Source organism: Mus musculus, chromosome 4 (assembly GCF_000001635.26).
Source record: "Mus musculus strain C57BL/6J chromosome 4, GRCm38.p6 C57BL/6J".
NCBI classification, from domain to species: domain Eukaryota; kingdom Metazoa; phylum Chordata; class Mammalia; order Rodentia; family Muridae; genus Mus; species Mus musculus.
Genome location: NC_000070.6, coordinates 124,443,444 through 124,459,880, shown reverse-complemented (window position 1 = coordinate 124,459,880; position 16,437 = coordinate 124,443,444). Strand labels below are relative to the sequence as shown.

Sequence of the window (16,437 nt, the reverse complement as noted above, 5' to 3'; positions counted from 1 at the left end):
TGGGGTGGGGTGGGGTGGGGAGAGGCACAGCATGCTCCAGTCCGGTCAGGATGGATGGTGTACCTATCTCAGTGGCCTTGGTTGCCAGCTAGCTGAAGCCAAGACTTTCAGCTGGGGGTTCCCTGTGAAGTAGACAGGGGCTTTTTCAGTGGAGCAGTGCTGACCAGAACATTCCTGTGTGTGACATAGGGGGGTCTTCCCAGCCAGGAAAGCCATGCCGTGCTTCAGATCCAGATAGCTCATCCTAGGTAGTGCCTTCCAACAGATGGGTTTTCCCTATCATGTCTGGTAGCCTGGGAAAGGGGTAGCTTGGCAGGCCACATGGCTCACCGGACAGGTTCATGTGTGTGTTTATGTAGAGCTGTACTTATGTGAACACACGTACCCCTCCATGTACCTCTACCCATAGAACTGAAGCTAAGAATAATGCTTGCGACTTACATTTCTCAGAAACTTGGACCATCAGTACACCCTAGTGTACTGACTGGAGTATACATCAGTGTGTCCGTCCTTGGGGGACAAGAGGTCAAGACTCCGCCACTTTTAACTCTTTCAGAAGACGTACGTGCATATCACTCAGTGCCTCCATTCCTAGAGTGACAGCCCAGGCGTGATTCAGGACAGAGCTTTCTCTGGTCCCTCTTGGTTTTTCTGTCACTACAAAGTGGCTCAGAACAGGAAACATCTCCTGGCCAAGGCATTCTTCAAGGGTAACCTGTGGAGTTGCTAAGAGAGGAAGGGAGAGCAGGAAGAGCCAGGCCTTGGGATGTCCACAGTGGGGGACACCCAAGGCCCACAGTGAGGAATGTCTATATTAAGGAATGCCCACAGTGGGGGGTGTCCATAGTGGGGCATGTCTACAGTAAGGGATGCCCACAGTGGGAGACATCGTTCTTGTATGACAGCTTTCCTAGCTGTAATGGGAACTTGGGTTTTCAGTGTTCACTGTGTGCCTGGAACTGTTCAAGAGAACCCAGATTGCTGAAGTCACCTGCCCAAGCTCGCTCATCCCAGTGAGTAGCAGGATAGGGATTTGGGCGGAGTACATCGTAGTGGAATGGATTTAGAATGTCTCTCAAGGATGCATGTGTTCGACACTTGGTCCCCAGCTGGGAGTAAGGCTGGAGGTGGAGTCTGGAGGGAGTGGATCATAAAGACAGACCTGGAGGTGGAGCCTTAGCTTGGCCGCACTTCTTGTCCCTGTCTGATTCTGGACCCTGGGTATGATGTGCCCAGCCCCCTCACACTCCTGATGCACCCACTTGAGTTATGAGTCAAAACGAGCCCTTCCTCTCCATAGCTGCTGGTTATCATATGCTTGGTTCCAGCAATGGGATCTATGAAGTCTGCTCTCTACAGTAACTTAGCCCCTGGGGCTCCGATCACATGGAGGGTTCAGCCACCAAATCTCTCCTTCTATGACTTGTGAGATGGCCGACTCATTTCCCACACTGCTGCTGCCTGAACTCTCGTGGCTCCAGGAGGACAGTGTGTGAGGCCTCCAGCCCCCTACTTGTCTATCACAGCCTGTGGCAGATTCTGTAAGGAGGACCTGCTTGTTGGGTCCCTCATGCTACTGACACAGCATGAGACGGAAGGGGGTGTGAGGAGGCCTTAGGCTCACCTGCTTTGTGGAGTCTCAGAGGAAAGCAAACAAAGATGTCAGAGAGAGAGAGAGGGAGGGGGAGGGGGAGGGGAAGGGAGGGAGGGGGAGAGAGAGAGAGAGAGAGAGAGAGAGAGAGAGAGAGAGAGAGAGAGCCGTAAAATCAAAGAAAAACCTACTCACCTCTCAGACAGTGACCCAGATGGTTTCAATAGTAAAGGAGAATGAGAGTATGTGAAGTCCTGCCATTTTCGCCATCACAAAGCTTTGGGAACACAGCATGGCTTCCCCAGGATGTGTGTGTTAGACCCTGCACAGTAAAGGCTTTGGAGTTCTTCAGAGTCTGTGCCTACAGTTTATACAAATTCTTCTACCACACTTACATATACATGCACACACACACACACACACACACACACACACACACACACACACACACACACACACACACACACACGGCCAGTGAGATAGGACTACTGTGCAGAGCAGTGGTGGTACATGCGGATTTCTGAGTTCAAGGCCAGCCTGGTCTACAAAGTGAGTTCCAGGACAGCCAGGGCTACACAGAGAAACCCTGTCTTGAGAGAGAGAGAGAGAGAGAGAGAGAGAGAGAGAGAGAGAGAGGGAAAATGAGAGATAGGACTGCTGGTCTGTGACAGTGCAATCTCTTTCCATCAAGGTAGAAAATAAATCCAAAGTGAAATTTCTAAAAGCTGAGGGGTGAGCGGGAGTCCTTGAGGTAGAACCTGACACATGAACTCTGGTGTGTGGCTTTTCCCTCTCTTTCTCTACAGAAAAGTTACTGATGTTTTTCTTCCCTTCCCTCCTTCCCTACCCCCTCCCTTCCCACCCTCTCTCTCCTCTCTCTCATTCTTCCTTCTCTCTTCTTTCCTCTCTCTTTCCCAAACGTGGCAGACTACTTCTATCTGCCTTCTAACTGCCAGGTCACACTAGGTCAGATCTACTGGTCCCATAGAAGGATGTGCTTCTGAGCAGCTCTGTCCAGTGAGAGATGACTAGGTGAGGCTCTGTAAAGACCTGGAGGAGGGGAGGCCTGGGGCTTGGAGGATGCATGGGTGGGATGTATGCGATGCTTTCTGGGAAGAAGGATAGCACTACAGAGGAGCTAAGGGCAGCATGTGCATTTGGGTAGGTAGAGGCTATGGAAGGCAGCCCGCCCTTTGTCCTGGGAAGCTCTGGTCTGTCTGTGATCCCCTGTGGTAATCTCTTTATTATTAAAATGGGGCCCTGGTATGGGGGGGCCTCAGAGCTTTGGGGACCTTGGTATAGGAAGGAAAGGGCTCTGGCTTTGACTCTTGGACATGAATCAATTCCCTACTACACAGGGAGGGGCTCTCTCCTCTGCTGGCTAACTTCTCCCACGTGCTGCTGTCTACAGTATGCTAGTGCTTATCACTGCAGGACACACAGAATCCACCTATACCTCTTATCATGAGGAGACTCTCGCTGGATTCATTAATAGTTCAGGATTCCCCCAGTTTGACAGCTTCCATAGTCAGGGAGCTAGATTTTCTTGATAGACTCTGATCCTCGAGGGATAGGAAGAGATCACCCCACCAAAGCCCAAAGCCCAGAAGGGCTTAGGCAAAGCCCAGAACACTCTGAGATCTCTGGGACCTGGCCTGAATCTTGTCCACTCTCAGCAGCTTTTGTGTGATGGATGGTCTTATGAGGCCTGCCTTCTCCGAGGTCTGGCCTGGTGGCTCAGGCAGCTGCTTCCAGGGTTCTGAACCTGGCAGCCACTGAGAGAGAAGAGGGCTTTCTGAGCCTGGTACTCCAGAGACGGAAGCAGTACAGAAAGGACAAGAAAGATGGCTTCCTTTGGGACAGCAAGGACGACCCTTTATACCAAATCCATGGTGCACTGTGTGCAAGACCACAGAGGTCTCCAGGGATGGCAGCCCATGTGCAGTGGGGCATGAGGAGTCTCAGGCCCTTCTGCCTCTGGAGTCTGCTTTCCCAAATGTTTCATCAGGAACCTCACCTTCCGGCCCCTTTCCTGGCAGCATCCCAAACTTCCTTTACCCAAGCAAGTCCCACTGTAGATGACAGACATAACGAAGGCCAGTGCCCAGGAAGCCACGTGTCAGCATCTGGGGTTGCAGGGTGCAGGCCCACCAGAGTTAAGCATAGACGCAGGCTGGAGTTCTGGAGTAGAGCTGCCCCTCCCTTCAGCAACAGCACTTCTTTTAAGTCAAATGTTGCCTGGAAGTCATTGCTTCAGCAATTACCTCTGAAACCCATTGTTTCCTCAGCCCCATTAACATGTCAGATCCTGGCAGCAGCTGACGGGGCAAACACCCCTCCGAGGGCTGCAATTCAATTTAAGGATCACCTCCCCTGCACAGGCAGCCTCAGAGCCGGCCCATCTCCAGATTTCACCAAATCGAGAAGAGAGTCTCAGGGCGCAGTTTGATCATGCTGCTTCCTAAATTAAAAACAAAATTGTAAGTGTTAAACATCTTTAACAAGTCATTAAGCCCCAGCCATAATCCAGAAAAAGTCCCTTAATGAGTAATGACATATGTTGTGAGCGCAGTTATCTCCTAATGTTGGATGCTGAGACGGTGTGATGAAATGGCACGGGCGCTCAGAAGGGATGGATCACCACTAATGGCAGGATAATTTGAGGCTGTTGGGCTGAGGACCCTGGAGGGCTGGGAAGGCAGCCTGAAGCTGGGCAGCCGGGCTATCTGGCCTAGCCCAGGGTGGTCCTTAATTTCCACAACCTGTCCTAGCTCCCAGAGGTCCTCCCTTTGCCCGGGGACGCTTTGCCTCCAGACACAGGCTCAGCTCTGCTTCTGGCTGTGCCAGAGATGGATCTGTAAGGTGTGAGAGACAGAAGTCGCCCCCAGTCACTGTCCTGTGGCCATCGATCTTCCCAAGCTCCCCTTAGTCCCTGAGCCTCTGCATAGCTCTGGTAGGCCTGCAGGATACAGCCCCAGATGCTGACATGTGGCTCCCTGGTCGCTGGTCTTTGTTGTATCTGTCATCTACACTGGGGCTTGCTTGGGTAAAGGAGGTGGGGGTTGCTTCCAGGAAACAGGCTCGAACATGAGCTTCCCAAGCTCCGAGTAGTTCCAGTCTTGGCTTCTGCACTCTTTCAGAAGACAGGGATTTCTTCCCAAGGGACTTCCTGGGTCCTTATTGACCACTCTGACTACTGTGCACTCCTCTTTGTGGCCCAGGAGCATCTTCTGCATCCCTGTCTACAGTGTGAGGCTTCTATCAGCTGACTTTGGACTACAGAGTCCCCTATCCTGGATCAGATTCAATTAGGAGCGTGAGGAACAGCCCCCAGAAAATAGGGCTTGCTTTTCCTACTTGGACATCTGTGACCTCAGTCCCACAGTGTCCGTTGGCTGTCACTCACTCTTGGATGTCCTGTTCCTTGTTGGCTTTTGCTTGGGTGTGGCTCTTTACCCACACTGCTCAGAGATCACAGGGCAGGAGCCCTCCTCTAATTGGGCTCCTTGATAGAGATCAGCAGTCTCAGAGAATCAAGAAGTGGATTCTGAGACAAAGCATACCTGAGGGGTATGGGGTTGGGGAGCGATAAAGAAAGGGGAGACAGTGGACAAGAGAGGGGAGGAGACCTGCCAGTTACAGACTGATCCTAGAGGGGCCGCCTGGATCAGAAGTTAGTGAAAGTTGCACACCCAGGTCATGCTTACTTGAGGCAAGCTGCAAGTGCAGAAAGTAGAAAGTACCCTTGACTCCTCTGAAAAAAATCAATCACTTTTTTTTTTGAGACACGGATATGCTATGCAATGGAGGCTAGCCTCGAACTAGCTATATAGGTCAATTTGGTTTTGAATGTGCAACAATTTTCCTGCCTCAGCCTCCTGAATCCTGGGGTTGTAGGTATATGCCACCATGTCCCACTTAAAGTTAACATATAAGATATGTAAAAAAGTTTTATATATATATATATATATATATATATATACACACATATATATACACACATATGCATATACACATATATAAAACCTTGTTCATATTCAACCCCTGTTTATCCCCCATGTTCACCACTCATTGATCCCTCTTTCTTTGATAGTCACTCCCATCTTCTTTGAACACACACACACATACACACACACACCCCACTGATTTCACATAAGAAAACATGCCATATGTCTTTCCTCTTGACCTGTTTCTCATTCATTCATTCAACACATATCAATGGTCACATTCTGCTCTTTATCATTTCCTGTCTGCCAAACAGTGGCAGAGAACGTAACATATGTTTTGCACTGAAAGCACAGCAAGGAAGAGACACAGATACTGCTTTTAGCTTCATTCTCTGAGAGGAGGAACCAAGGCTTGGAGACAACCAGAAAGTGCTTTGTCTGAGGCCATGTGACCAGAAAGCAGAGTCAGGAGATGAACTCACACTTCATGGGCACTGGGCTTCAGGCTCTTAAAGATATGAAGAATGTGAGTGTGTGTGTGTTATATGTGTATGCTGTCTGTGTGTTATATGTGTGTGCTGTGTGTTATATTTGTGTGCTGTGTGTTATATGTGTGTGTTGTATGTGTTATATGTATGTGTGCTATGTACATGGGTATTATGTGTGTGTGTTAGTATGTGTGTATTATGTGTGTATGTTGTGTGTGTGTGTTTTCTCCCCCAAAGCCTTGCTGATACTAATACATTGGTTCTCAAGCTGAAATCATCGCATGTCAGTGTATGCATGGGTAGGTGCAGATACACATGTCAGTGTATGCATGGGTAGGTGCAGATACACATGAGCGTGGTTTCCTGTGGAGAATGGAGTCAATGGTGAACAAGTCAAAAATGCCTTGAGCTCTTTCCACCTTATTTTCTGTGGTAGGGTCTATCACTGGACCTGCAGTGTCTGTTTGGCTAGGCTAGTTGGCCATTGGGCTCCAGGAGTCCACATGTCTTTCTTCTCTGCCCCCTATGCATACTGGGATACAGTGTAGGCCACTGGATCCAGCTTTTTTGTTTTGTTTTGTTTTGTTTTTGTTTTGTTTTGTTTTGTTTTGTTTTTTTGAGACAGGGTTTCTCTGTGTAGCCCTGGCTGTCCTGGAACTCACTCTGTAGACCAGGCTGGCCTCGAACTCAGAAATCTGCCTGCCTCTGCCTCCCGAGTGCTGGGATTAAAGGTGTGCACCACCACACGCCCGGCGGATCCAGCTTTTACATGGGTGTTTGGGACCAAAACTCAGGTCTTCATGACTGGCACTTTACACACTGAGCCACCTTCTGAGTCCTATCTTCCCAAGTAATTTAAAAATTCGTTGGAGCAATCTTGCCCACAGAATGTCAGAATCGGAAGGAAGTGAAGAGAGCTCCTGGTTAGATACGGTACTTTTTTAACAGATGAGGGAATTTGTATGACGTCCCTGACCAATGAACAGTGCTGCCATAGCCATTGGGACTGCCACGATGCAGCAGGAACTGCAACCTCCTGCTTCACAGCGCGACTGTGTGCATGTGAGCGCAGCAAAAGTCCTCACTGTGCAGTTCGCTTAAAAGCAACAGAGCAGCACCACAGGAGAGGATCACTTCCTGATAGTGCATTCAAGATTAGACTTACAGGGGCTTCCTGCAGAGCCCTTTCAATTGACGCCAAGGGGAGCAGCAGTGTCCATCAGTGGCTGGAGGAGGGTGGCCATAGGACCATGGAAGGCCTAGAGAAAGCAGAGCCTGCCTCAAGTCCACAGCTAGTTCTGGATTCTGCCGGGGCTGCCCAACTTCACCTCATTCCTATGTCGTCGTATCCCTTCCCCACACTAGGTTTTAGGTTGGAACCATATCCTTGACCCTTCCCACTCGGTGACCCTCTCAACTCTGTGACCCTTCTTTTGGACCCAATAGCTTTCCAGCTGTCTACCTAGCCTTGGAGAGTTTCCAAAGCTTGATCTGGCCTAGGTGTTTGAAGGCCAACAATGGCTATCCTGCCTTCAGTGTAAGCTTTTTGGGTCCAGTGGTGGCAAGGTGGGTATCTGGAAGCCACTTGTCGGCTAGCGCCATTAGCTAAGGTGTGTGCGTCTGAAACACAGCCTCTGTGCCTGGAGGGACAGTAGAAAGCTTGGCTGAGGCCCAGACTGAGAATGGCAGAAAGGCTGCCAGGACCCATCTGAGCTGAACCTGAGCTGCTGACCCGAGGACAATTCCTGCCTGTCTATTTGAATGTTAAGCGTCACAGGGCCAGGGAGCTGTTATGGTTTGAGTGTGAAATGCCCTCCATCGGGCTCCTGTGTTTGCAACTCTTGGTCCTCAAGAGTTGTGAGGCTGTGGCACCCTTTTGGATATTACTAGTTGGCAGACATAGGCTGTAAGACCATAGCTTCAGACTTATAGAGTTCAGCCGGTCCCAGCCTGAACTCTGTATTTCCTGTTTAGTGTCATTAATATTCGGTGCTGACAGCTCCCACTGTACCATGGCCTCCCCACCTCCCCTCCAACCCCACCCCCACCCCGTACCATGCCTTGCCTCCCCACCATCCCCCACCCCCGACCTGTACCATGCCATTCCCCTCCCACCATGTGCTATGCCTCCCCCTAAACCATGCTTACCTCTTGCCCGGCCACGCCTTCCCTATAAATGAGGAGCTGAATCTCCTAAGGCCTGGAGCCAAAAGAAATCCTTCTATAAGGTATTTCGCCATAGTGGCCTGAAGCCTAACTAATATAGGCTCTCTGGGGTACACATCTTTGAGTCTCTGGACCACTTTCTGTTTCATCGTCATCCTTTCTCATCCATCTCCCTGAGAAGCAGGGAGCATCCCCAGGCTCCAGATGGAAAATGCCACTGAGATGTCTGCCACAGGAGAGAGTGGGGGGCTGGACAGCTGAGATGATACAGGCTTTTCTTAGATGGCGATGTTCACAGCCTGCTGGCCACAGGGTTCGAGGGCCAAGAAAGCCCTCTTTGTTCTGGGCAGACAGTGCAAAGCCTCGTTGCCATAGCAGCCACAGCCACTTCCTGTACTCATCCTGGACAGCAGCTCAGCTGGGTCTTGGTTCAGGCCCTGAGAAGCCCACAGCAGAGGTCAGCCTTGGATGTGGGGGGTCTGAGTCACTGAGACCCTGAGAGGAACAGAGGTTGATAGTCATCAGGGATGCCTTCCTGTGCCCTCATCTGAATCTGACCGAGGGGCCAGCCAGGGACCGGGGATCCGGCCAGGCCAGGCTTTGGGGACACAGCTGCTAAAACAAAGCTGCCAGCTGTTTATATCTTTTGTAATCAAGATGGCAGAGGGGCCTGAACTTGGGAGGAGGGGACCCTGGAAGAAGTGAAAGAGATGATTCCCTTTGGAGAATTAAAAATGAGACAGAGCATGAAAAGTCACTCCATACGGAGTGGTTAGTGACAGTATTATTAGGGCCAACTTGACAGAAACATGAATTTTGTAAGTAGAGTTAGCCACTTCCTCCATTCAACCTTACACCTGAGTGTCCTGACATCCTTGTTGGGAGTCTGTGGTACCAAGGGGAGAAATCTGGCTTGGGAGTAGTCCAGTTTGGATACAAACTTACTCCCACCACTTGCCTTCTGAGTGGCCTTGGGTTGTCCCTGACGGTGTGTCCATCTCTCCTTCAGTTCAACAGGGCTCTAAGCACATCAGATGGACCACACAAGCCAGCTGTGGTGAGTGAAAAATGCCAGGTGCCAGGTTGGTGCTATGTAAACCTTGTGAAGTGGATGAGTCTGGTCGGGTGGAGAATCAGACTGATGCTTCTCTGAAGTCCTTGAGGCTGCCGAGGTGTCACCCTCGATAGGATGGAAGCTCTGCAGTGTAACTGAGTCTGGCTGCTTGTCCTCAGTAGGCTCCTGTCCTGTCTGGCGTAGCTCAGCTGTCCACTCTGATGGAAGTCCATCTGTCTGAACAGCCAACGGGTCAGCTGTCCAACCAGACCCTGCTCCCCGTCAGCTCTCCTAATCACTCACCTGCCGGCTTCTCCTTTTCCCTTCCCCGTGTTTCTCATGAAACCAACTTGTGTTGGCTGCTTGGACTTGAAATGAACTGAGAGCCGTCTTTCCAAAACCAGGCTTTATTGATTTTGTTCGCTTCCTTTTCTTGAAGTTGGGGTCTCGCTCTGTAGCCCTGGCTGGTCTGAAACTCAAAGAGAGCCATTTGCTCTGCCTCCTGAGTGCTGGGATCAAAGGCACATGCCACCGCCCTTGGCCTTCATTCACCTTTTTATGGACACAGTTGGATGAAGGGTGACACTCTTAGGTAGGTGCATACTTCTCTGCTGGAATGAACCAGAACACCCACAGCACTGTAGTCAACCATATTCCTTCTCCCCGCTTCTCGATGGCGAGGGGGATGCTTTTCCTTCCTGCAGTCTTCCCTTTCTGCAGATGAATAGGAACGGAACCAGTGTGAGGCTTCTGGGATCCGGATCCCTTCTCTGGGGTTCGTGTTTTGCAGATTCATGCTGGGAGTATCACGAGTCAGCAGTAGGACTTTTCCTGGCTATATTCCATTGTTTAGATTACTGTTTACTTATTAAGATGGTTGTTGCCATCTTTTAGCATATTAATTTTTGAATGATTAGAGCTGCTGTAAATGTATATAGGTTTCTGTGTGAATATATTTTCTTTTTTATTTTTTTTCTCAGTAAATAGTTAACAATGAGATTGCTGGTTCATAAGGCAAGTTTTGATTATTATTATTTTGTGTTTTTATTACTTTAAGGATTGTGTATATGCATAATATATGTATGAGAGAGAGAGAGAGAGAGAGAGAGAGAGAGAGAGAGAGAGAGAGAGAGAGAGAGAGAGAGTGTGCATATGACTGCAGGTGCCTACAGTGGCCAGAAAAGGGCATCAGATCCCCTGGCACTGGAGTTGGAGGAGTTTGTGAGCCACCTGATGTGGGTGCTGGGACCTGAACCCGGGTTCTCTCCAGGAGCTAAGTGAGCTCTTCACTGTTGAGCTTTCTCTCCAGTCCCACATAGGTAAGTTATGTTAACCTACATGAATGTCCAAATTGTCTTTCAAAGCCATTATCCCATTTGTCTTTCCATAGCAATGTGTGAGAGTCTTGGTTGTGTTGTGTTTTTATCAGAGCTTGGTGCAACCTGCTTTAATTTTTTCTTTTTCTAGCCATTTCAATGAGTATGTTATAGTATCTCATTATGGTTTTAATTTACATTTCCCTAATGATTAATAATTTTGGATTCTTTTGATTAATTAACATTTTTCCACCCACATATCTTCTTTGGTGAAGTATCTGTTCAGAATTTTGCTCGTTTCTAATTTGGGTTGTGTTTTCTTATTATGGGGTATTAATTTTTTTTAATATTTTCTTTATCAAATACTCGGTCGATGGCTTACCTTATAGCCTCCCAACAGTGTCCCTCAGATATTAGAAGCTTTTAACTGTGTTGATGTCCAATTTGTCAATTTTTAAAAAAGATTTATTTAATGTATATGAGTACTCTATCTGCATGTACATTTGAAGAAGATGTCAGATCCCATTACAGATGGTTGTGAGCCACCATGTGGCTGCTGGGAACTGAGCACAAGACCTCTGGAAGAGCAGCCACCGAGCTGGTTCTTAACCACCGAGCCATCTCTCCAGCCCCCTGATTTATCTTTTTGTTTCTTTTTTTCTTTACTTTTTTTTTTTTACAAATCATGTTTTTGGTGTTCCTGGTATGGGTCAATTTTCTTCTTTTGTTTCTTTCTTTCCACCCTCTTCCTCTTTCTCCTATTTTAGATTATGGATGTACAGTCTGTCCCTGCTGCTTGTTGGAAAGATTGTTGTTGCATCCCTACATTAGGCAAATCAGTTAATTACATGTATAGGATCCTGTTGCTGGACATTTTTTTTCTGTTGAACATTGCTTATTAGGTTTATTCTTTACCAACACCCCAGGTTAAGATTAGTCTAGCTTTGTAGAAAATCTTATCCCCAGTCAGTTGCTTTTTCAAAATTGCTACTTTGTTTCTACATATAAAGACTAGACTCACTCTGTTGAGTTTTTTGAAAATCCTTCTGTGATTTTGATAGTGATTTGGACTGAAGAGCAGTTTGTGGAAGGTTGGTATCTGTTATACCATGTCTTTCTGTTTATGTATGTTCCACCTGAATTATTTTATGCAGTTTTACATTTGCTAAGATATAGACATTCCGCCCGGGCACACCTTTAATCCCAGCATTTGGGAGGCAGAGACAGGCGGATTTCTGAGTTCAAGGCCACCCTGGTCTACAGAGTGAGTTCCAGGACAGCCAGGGCTACACAGAGAAACCTTGTCTCGAAAAAAAAAAAAAAAAAGATATAGACATTCCATTTGTTTTGGTAGATCGAAAACATTATTTCAGGTTTTAGGAGTAGTGTTGTAAATGGTACTTCAAACATTGTAATTTTAAAATTGTTTCTTGTTGGCATATAGGTCAACATTGGACTTTTGCACATGATTTTGTATACTACGATCTTCCCATCTTTTCTACTAGATTTTGAATAGCTTCTTTGCAACCTATGTGATTTTTTTCTATGTAAACAACTGTGCCACCTACCTGTAGAAACAAGTTTGTTTTTTTCTCTTTTATTCTGTATGTTTTTTACTGTTTTTTTTTTCTCTCGTCTTATTATGCTGGCTAGCGTTTCTAATTCAGCGTTGAATAATATCACCCGCATTGGATGCTTCTCTTGCTTGCACACAGCTGCTTACCGGTGCTTCTGCTCTTGTCGTTAGGATCCTCCTGAACAGACCATCTGATGTAATCTTTGGAGATCAACTAGAACAACACACAGGCTTCTTCTGGTCAGAGCCCACAGAACTCTACAGTAGGCTGCCTGCTCTCCTCTGCCTCTCCCCTCTTGCTTGCTGTTCCCCAGCTACTGCATCATTTCCTGTTGGTATTCAGGCCTGCTGAGGATACCCCTAGGTTGGGACTTTCGTCTTTGCTTTTTCCTTTGGGCACCCAGTTCTCATATATGGTTCTGGTTGCCTTCTCCGGTCCTCTGAGCTAATACATGTCTCTGCACCAATGATCCCCTAACCATTCTTTCTATTTTCTCTCTTTCACAGCATTTGTTGGTGCCTAAAATGATCTCTTATGTGTTTGTTTTCTATTTCTACCCGTGCTATGCACTAGATTAACGTCCAGCCAAATAAAGACCTAGATTTGGCTTGGAGCAACTCGGTTAAAAATATTTCCTTTGCTATATACTCAGGATGGACAGGGTAAAGACTTTGGCCAAGGAGATAGAAATGGAAATGGCTGGGTGAAGCATCTCTAAAGGCTAATTAAAGAGAAAAGCCATCTGGGATATGCCTTCTGCTCTTTGTCCTTCTTTGTGTATGGAATGAGATGGCTGCTTTCTTGAGATTATGGGCAGTCATTGACTCTTGCCACAGAAATGCTGCAAAACAAACCTCCCCAAACGCTGCGCACCAGGAAATCTCCCAGTTTGGCTGCAGTTCAATGGTCTCGCCCGGGCAAGGCTGTTTAGCTCTGCTTTGTGCTATAGCAGCTGAGGCCTCACTGCGTGTGTCTCATCCTCCCTCTGGGGCAGGCTCTTCTAGAGGCAGCACTGGCAACATGCAATGCCTTCTAAGACTCAGGCTTAGATTTGCACATAGACACTGTCCGCTCCGGGCTACTGGCCAACGTTACTGAACCCAAAGTGAAGAGACAGAGATGAGTTCCTTAGCTGGGATATAGGGGAGGACTGAAAGAAGGGCTCCAAGGAGGTGAGTGTCAGCTGTCTGTCACAGTGACAAAACTCCCAAGAGAGCCAGTTTAAAGGAGAAAGGATTTATTTTGACTCACAGGGTTAGAAGTTTCAGGGCATGATCTGTTGGAGCTGTTGTTCGGGAAGCATGTGTCAGTGCAAAGCTGTTTATCTCATGTTTGGAAAAGGACAGAGGGAGGGCCAATACAGAGACACTGGGAGAGACAGAGGGAGGGAGGGAGGGGGAGGGAGGGAGGGAGAGAGGGAGGGAGGGAGGAGATAGATAGATAGATAGATAGATAGATAGATAGATAGATAGATAGAGTCAATATACTATACCCTTCTTCAAGAGATTTCTTTCCTTGACCAGGGCCCACCTCTTAATGCTTCTGCCCCCTCCCAACTCAGCCATTATCTGGGGACCAAGTCTTTCCCACAGGATCTTTTGCTGACTTTGCAGATCCAAGTCATAACAGTAGTACCATTTGCTATGATGGCTGGGAAAAGTGTCTCCAAACATGGCCAGGAAGCCAGGGGAGCTTGTGGGAAAGTCACCGTGGCTAGAGTTCCATGGCATGCAACTAAAGAGAGGTTCTAGGTCACACGGAGAGGTGAGGGATAGGAGGGGGCAGAAGGAATTACAACTTGGAGTCTCAATGAGGCCAAAGAAGCGAGACCGTGGAGGAGAAACTAGAATGGTGGAAAGTTTGGATTGGAGAGAGGGCTTTTTAAAATGGGGGATGTGGGAGGCAGCACAGCTTCAGGTTGTTCTAAAACCTCAGGTGTTGAAGGCAGCAAACTGGAGGCTAGGGAGGCCGAGAAGGGGAAGGTTGGGAAGGAACCATTCTCCATGAGCACACCCAAGATATGTAACTGCTAAGGCTGGGGCATGAGAACTCCAGTGACCCCTCTAAATGAGAGAGCGTCATCTGCGGAGCCCGGAAGAAGCCAAGGAAGTGAGGCCCAATGTCAAAGGACCTCCAGGAGCCCGAGGTCTCATATGGAAGAGAGACAAAGGTCATATTTATAGTCCATGATGCTCCTTGAGACTTAACCCATGAGATGAGTGCCCCCTGGCATGGGACCAGTCTCCTGTACCCCACTGTAAACCTCACTCCTCTGCTGCTCACTGACCCAAACCAGAACTCCAGACCTGGTCCAAGAGTTGGCCCATTTCCTCTTCCCACTCTAACTCATATTAATTTTATGTCATAAATATACTTCCATTCATTCCTCACTGGGGCTCAGGGAAAACACCCCAAAATACCTCAGAAGCTACTTCAAAAGAAAATTTCTAACTAGTCTGCTGCCTGGTTCTCACAGTCCTTCTCCCCCAAGGTAAGGTGTTAACACTGAACAAGACTCAGCTAAGTGCTTGCTGCGCAACCATGAAGACATAGTTTTAGATCCCTGGCACCCATGTGCAGAAAGCTGGGTTTGGCGGTGTGCACCTGTAACCCCAGCTCTGAGGAAGCGTGCCCTGCGAGTCCAGTCAGTCTAGCCAAACTGGTGAGTTCCAGGTTCAGTGTGAGGCCCAGTCTCAAACAACAGGGTGGAGAGGAATAGAGGAAGAGACCTGCTGTCAGCTTCTGGTCTACACAAACACACACACACACACACACACACACACACACACACACACACACGAGAGCACGCATGAGCACACACACCTATAATTCCTCTTCTTCAGGGTGCGTGTGTAACCAGAATCCTGTCCCCTAAAGCCAAGCATAAAATGTTCTTTTCTAACCTCCCACCCACCTTTACATATAAGAGCCATCCAGAAAGAAATTTATTTTCTCATTTCCAAACAGCTCTGCATCTCTCATACCTAGGAGAACAGAATGCTACAGTGGGGGGTGGGGTGGGGCAGAAGACTCTGCAGACCTGCTCAGCTCCCCCAGAGTCCTGGCCCACAGTTTTCAGGGAGCCCTCTCACAGGTCACCCCCTCTTCTTTGATGCTAGAGATAAACAAGGGCTTTTGGGTCTTCACTGGGAAGGCTCGAGTCACCTAAACCAGCGAGCAAGTAAGTTTGTGGTGCTTTTCTCGGTTATCCGGTGTTTTTCTCTGTTATCCGGTGTTTTGCTCTGGGGTGCTGGTCATGACCTTTATGATGCACAGAAAGGAGACCTTTTCTTTCCGCTCTTTACCTTCTTCGCTTTTGTACCCCTTTTTGGCTTGCACTGCCCCTCAGTCCTTATTCTTCTAACCACACATCTGCCTCCTGTTTCTCCCCAGGAAATCCATTATCTGACACCTCAGGGAACCACTCCGATGTTGGCGGAATCCAAAATCACACTCTGCGGAGAAGCCAATCCTGACATACCTGCTTTGTCTCTCAGATGCATGAATACGCAAAAAAAAAAAAAAAAAAAAAAAAAAAAAAAAAAACAACAAAAAACCCCACGGATTTCTGAAACCAGCAGGGTGGTGGGTGGGGGCCTGGCACGAGGGATAAAGCTCAGGTATCCTCAGGAGGTGTAGGTCCCCCAAGTGGAGCTCAGCCTTGTCCCATTCTGGGGGGCCTTAACTCAGCGGGGTCTTGATGATGTGGTATGTGGAGGATTGCAGTACCCTGGCAGGACTCCCTGCCTCTGGTGTCCCCAGGGTTTTGCAGAGTGGATACAGGAGTGGCGGCGCAGACAGGGAGAGGATGCTGAGTGCGAGGGGTCTGGGGGAGGGGAGGCCAGATGGTGGGGGGGGGGGCTGGGGGGGTGTCGGAACGGTGAGGAGGGCTTGGCGGCAGCTGGGAGGAATCAATGCCTTTTCCCTCTCTGTGTTTGCGTGTGTTGCTATCCCTGCTCAGATGAAAGAAATTCAAATCGTTATTGATTCTCGCTGAGGGGGGAATGTAGGGGTCTGGCCTGGCTCCCTCACAGCTGCACCTAGGCCCTGCCCAGCCTCATTCTGCTGCTTTTGACACCTCTGCCCTTGCTCTGGGTTATGGCTCCAGCTTGGTCTTAGTATCTGTGCAGCATCCACCCTCCTCTCTGGCCTCTCTGTTCTTTTAGAGATGCCAAACAGCTTTTCCCTTAGCCCCAGGGGACTAGTCAGACCAGTGGGTAGCAAACTGTGGGGCCCGTGGGTCAATTCCAGCTCACAGCCTGCCTCCCACCCGTCGCCCGACATGCTGTCTGCTTTTT

The 16,437-nt window shown here is 48.5% G+C and overlaps 2 long non-coding RNA genes across 2 annotated transcripts in view; one reads left to right on the top strand and one right to left on the bottom strand.

Moving 5' to 3' along the window:
• 1700057H15Rik (RIKEN cDNA 1700057H15 gene) overlaps positions 1-10,255 on the top strand; it is a 36,334-nt gene extending 26,079 nt beyond the window's left edge. Inside the window, exons 3-4 of the long non-coding RNA NR_040774.1 lie at positions 9,202-9,249; positions 9,426-10,255. This is a non-coding gene — a long non-coding RNA (RIKEN cDNA 1700057H15 gene). The remainder of the gene's footprint in view (positions 1-9,201; positions 9,250-9,425) is intronic.
• Positions 3,437-8,724, bottom strand: Gm31830. Its single transcript, XR_376633.4, has 2 exons — positions 8,175-8,724; positions 3,437-4,052 (listed from the first exon to the last, which is right to left on the bottom strand). It is a non-coding gene; the product is annotated as a predicted gene, 31830 (long non-coding RNA).
• Positions 10,256-16,437: the final 6,182 nt, after the last annotated feature.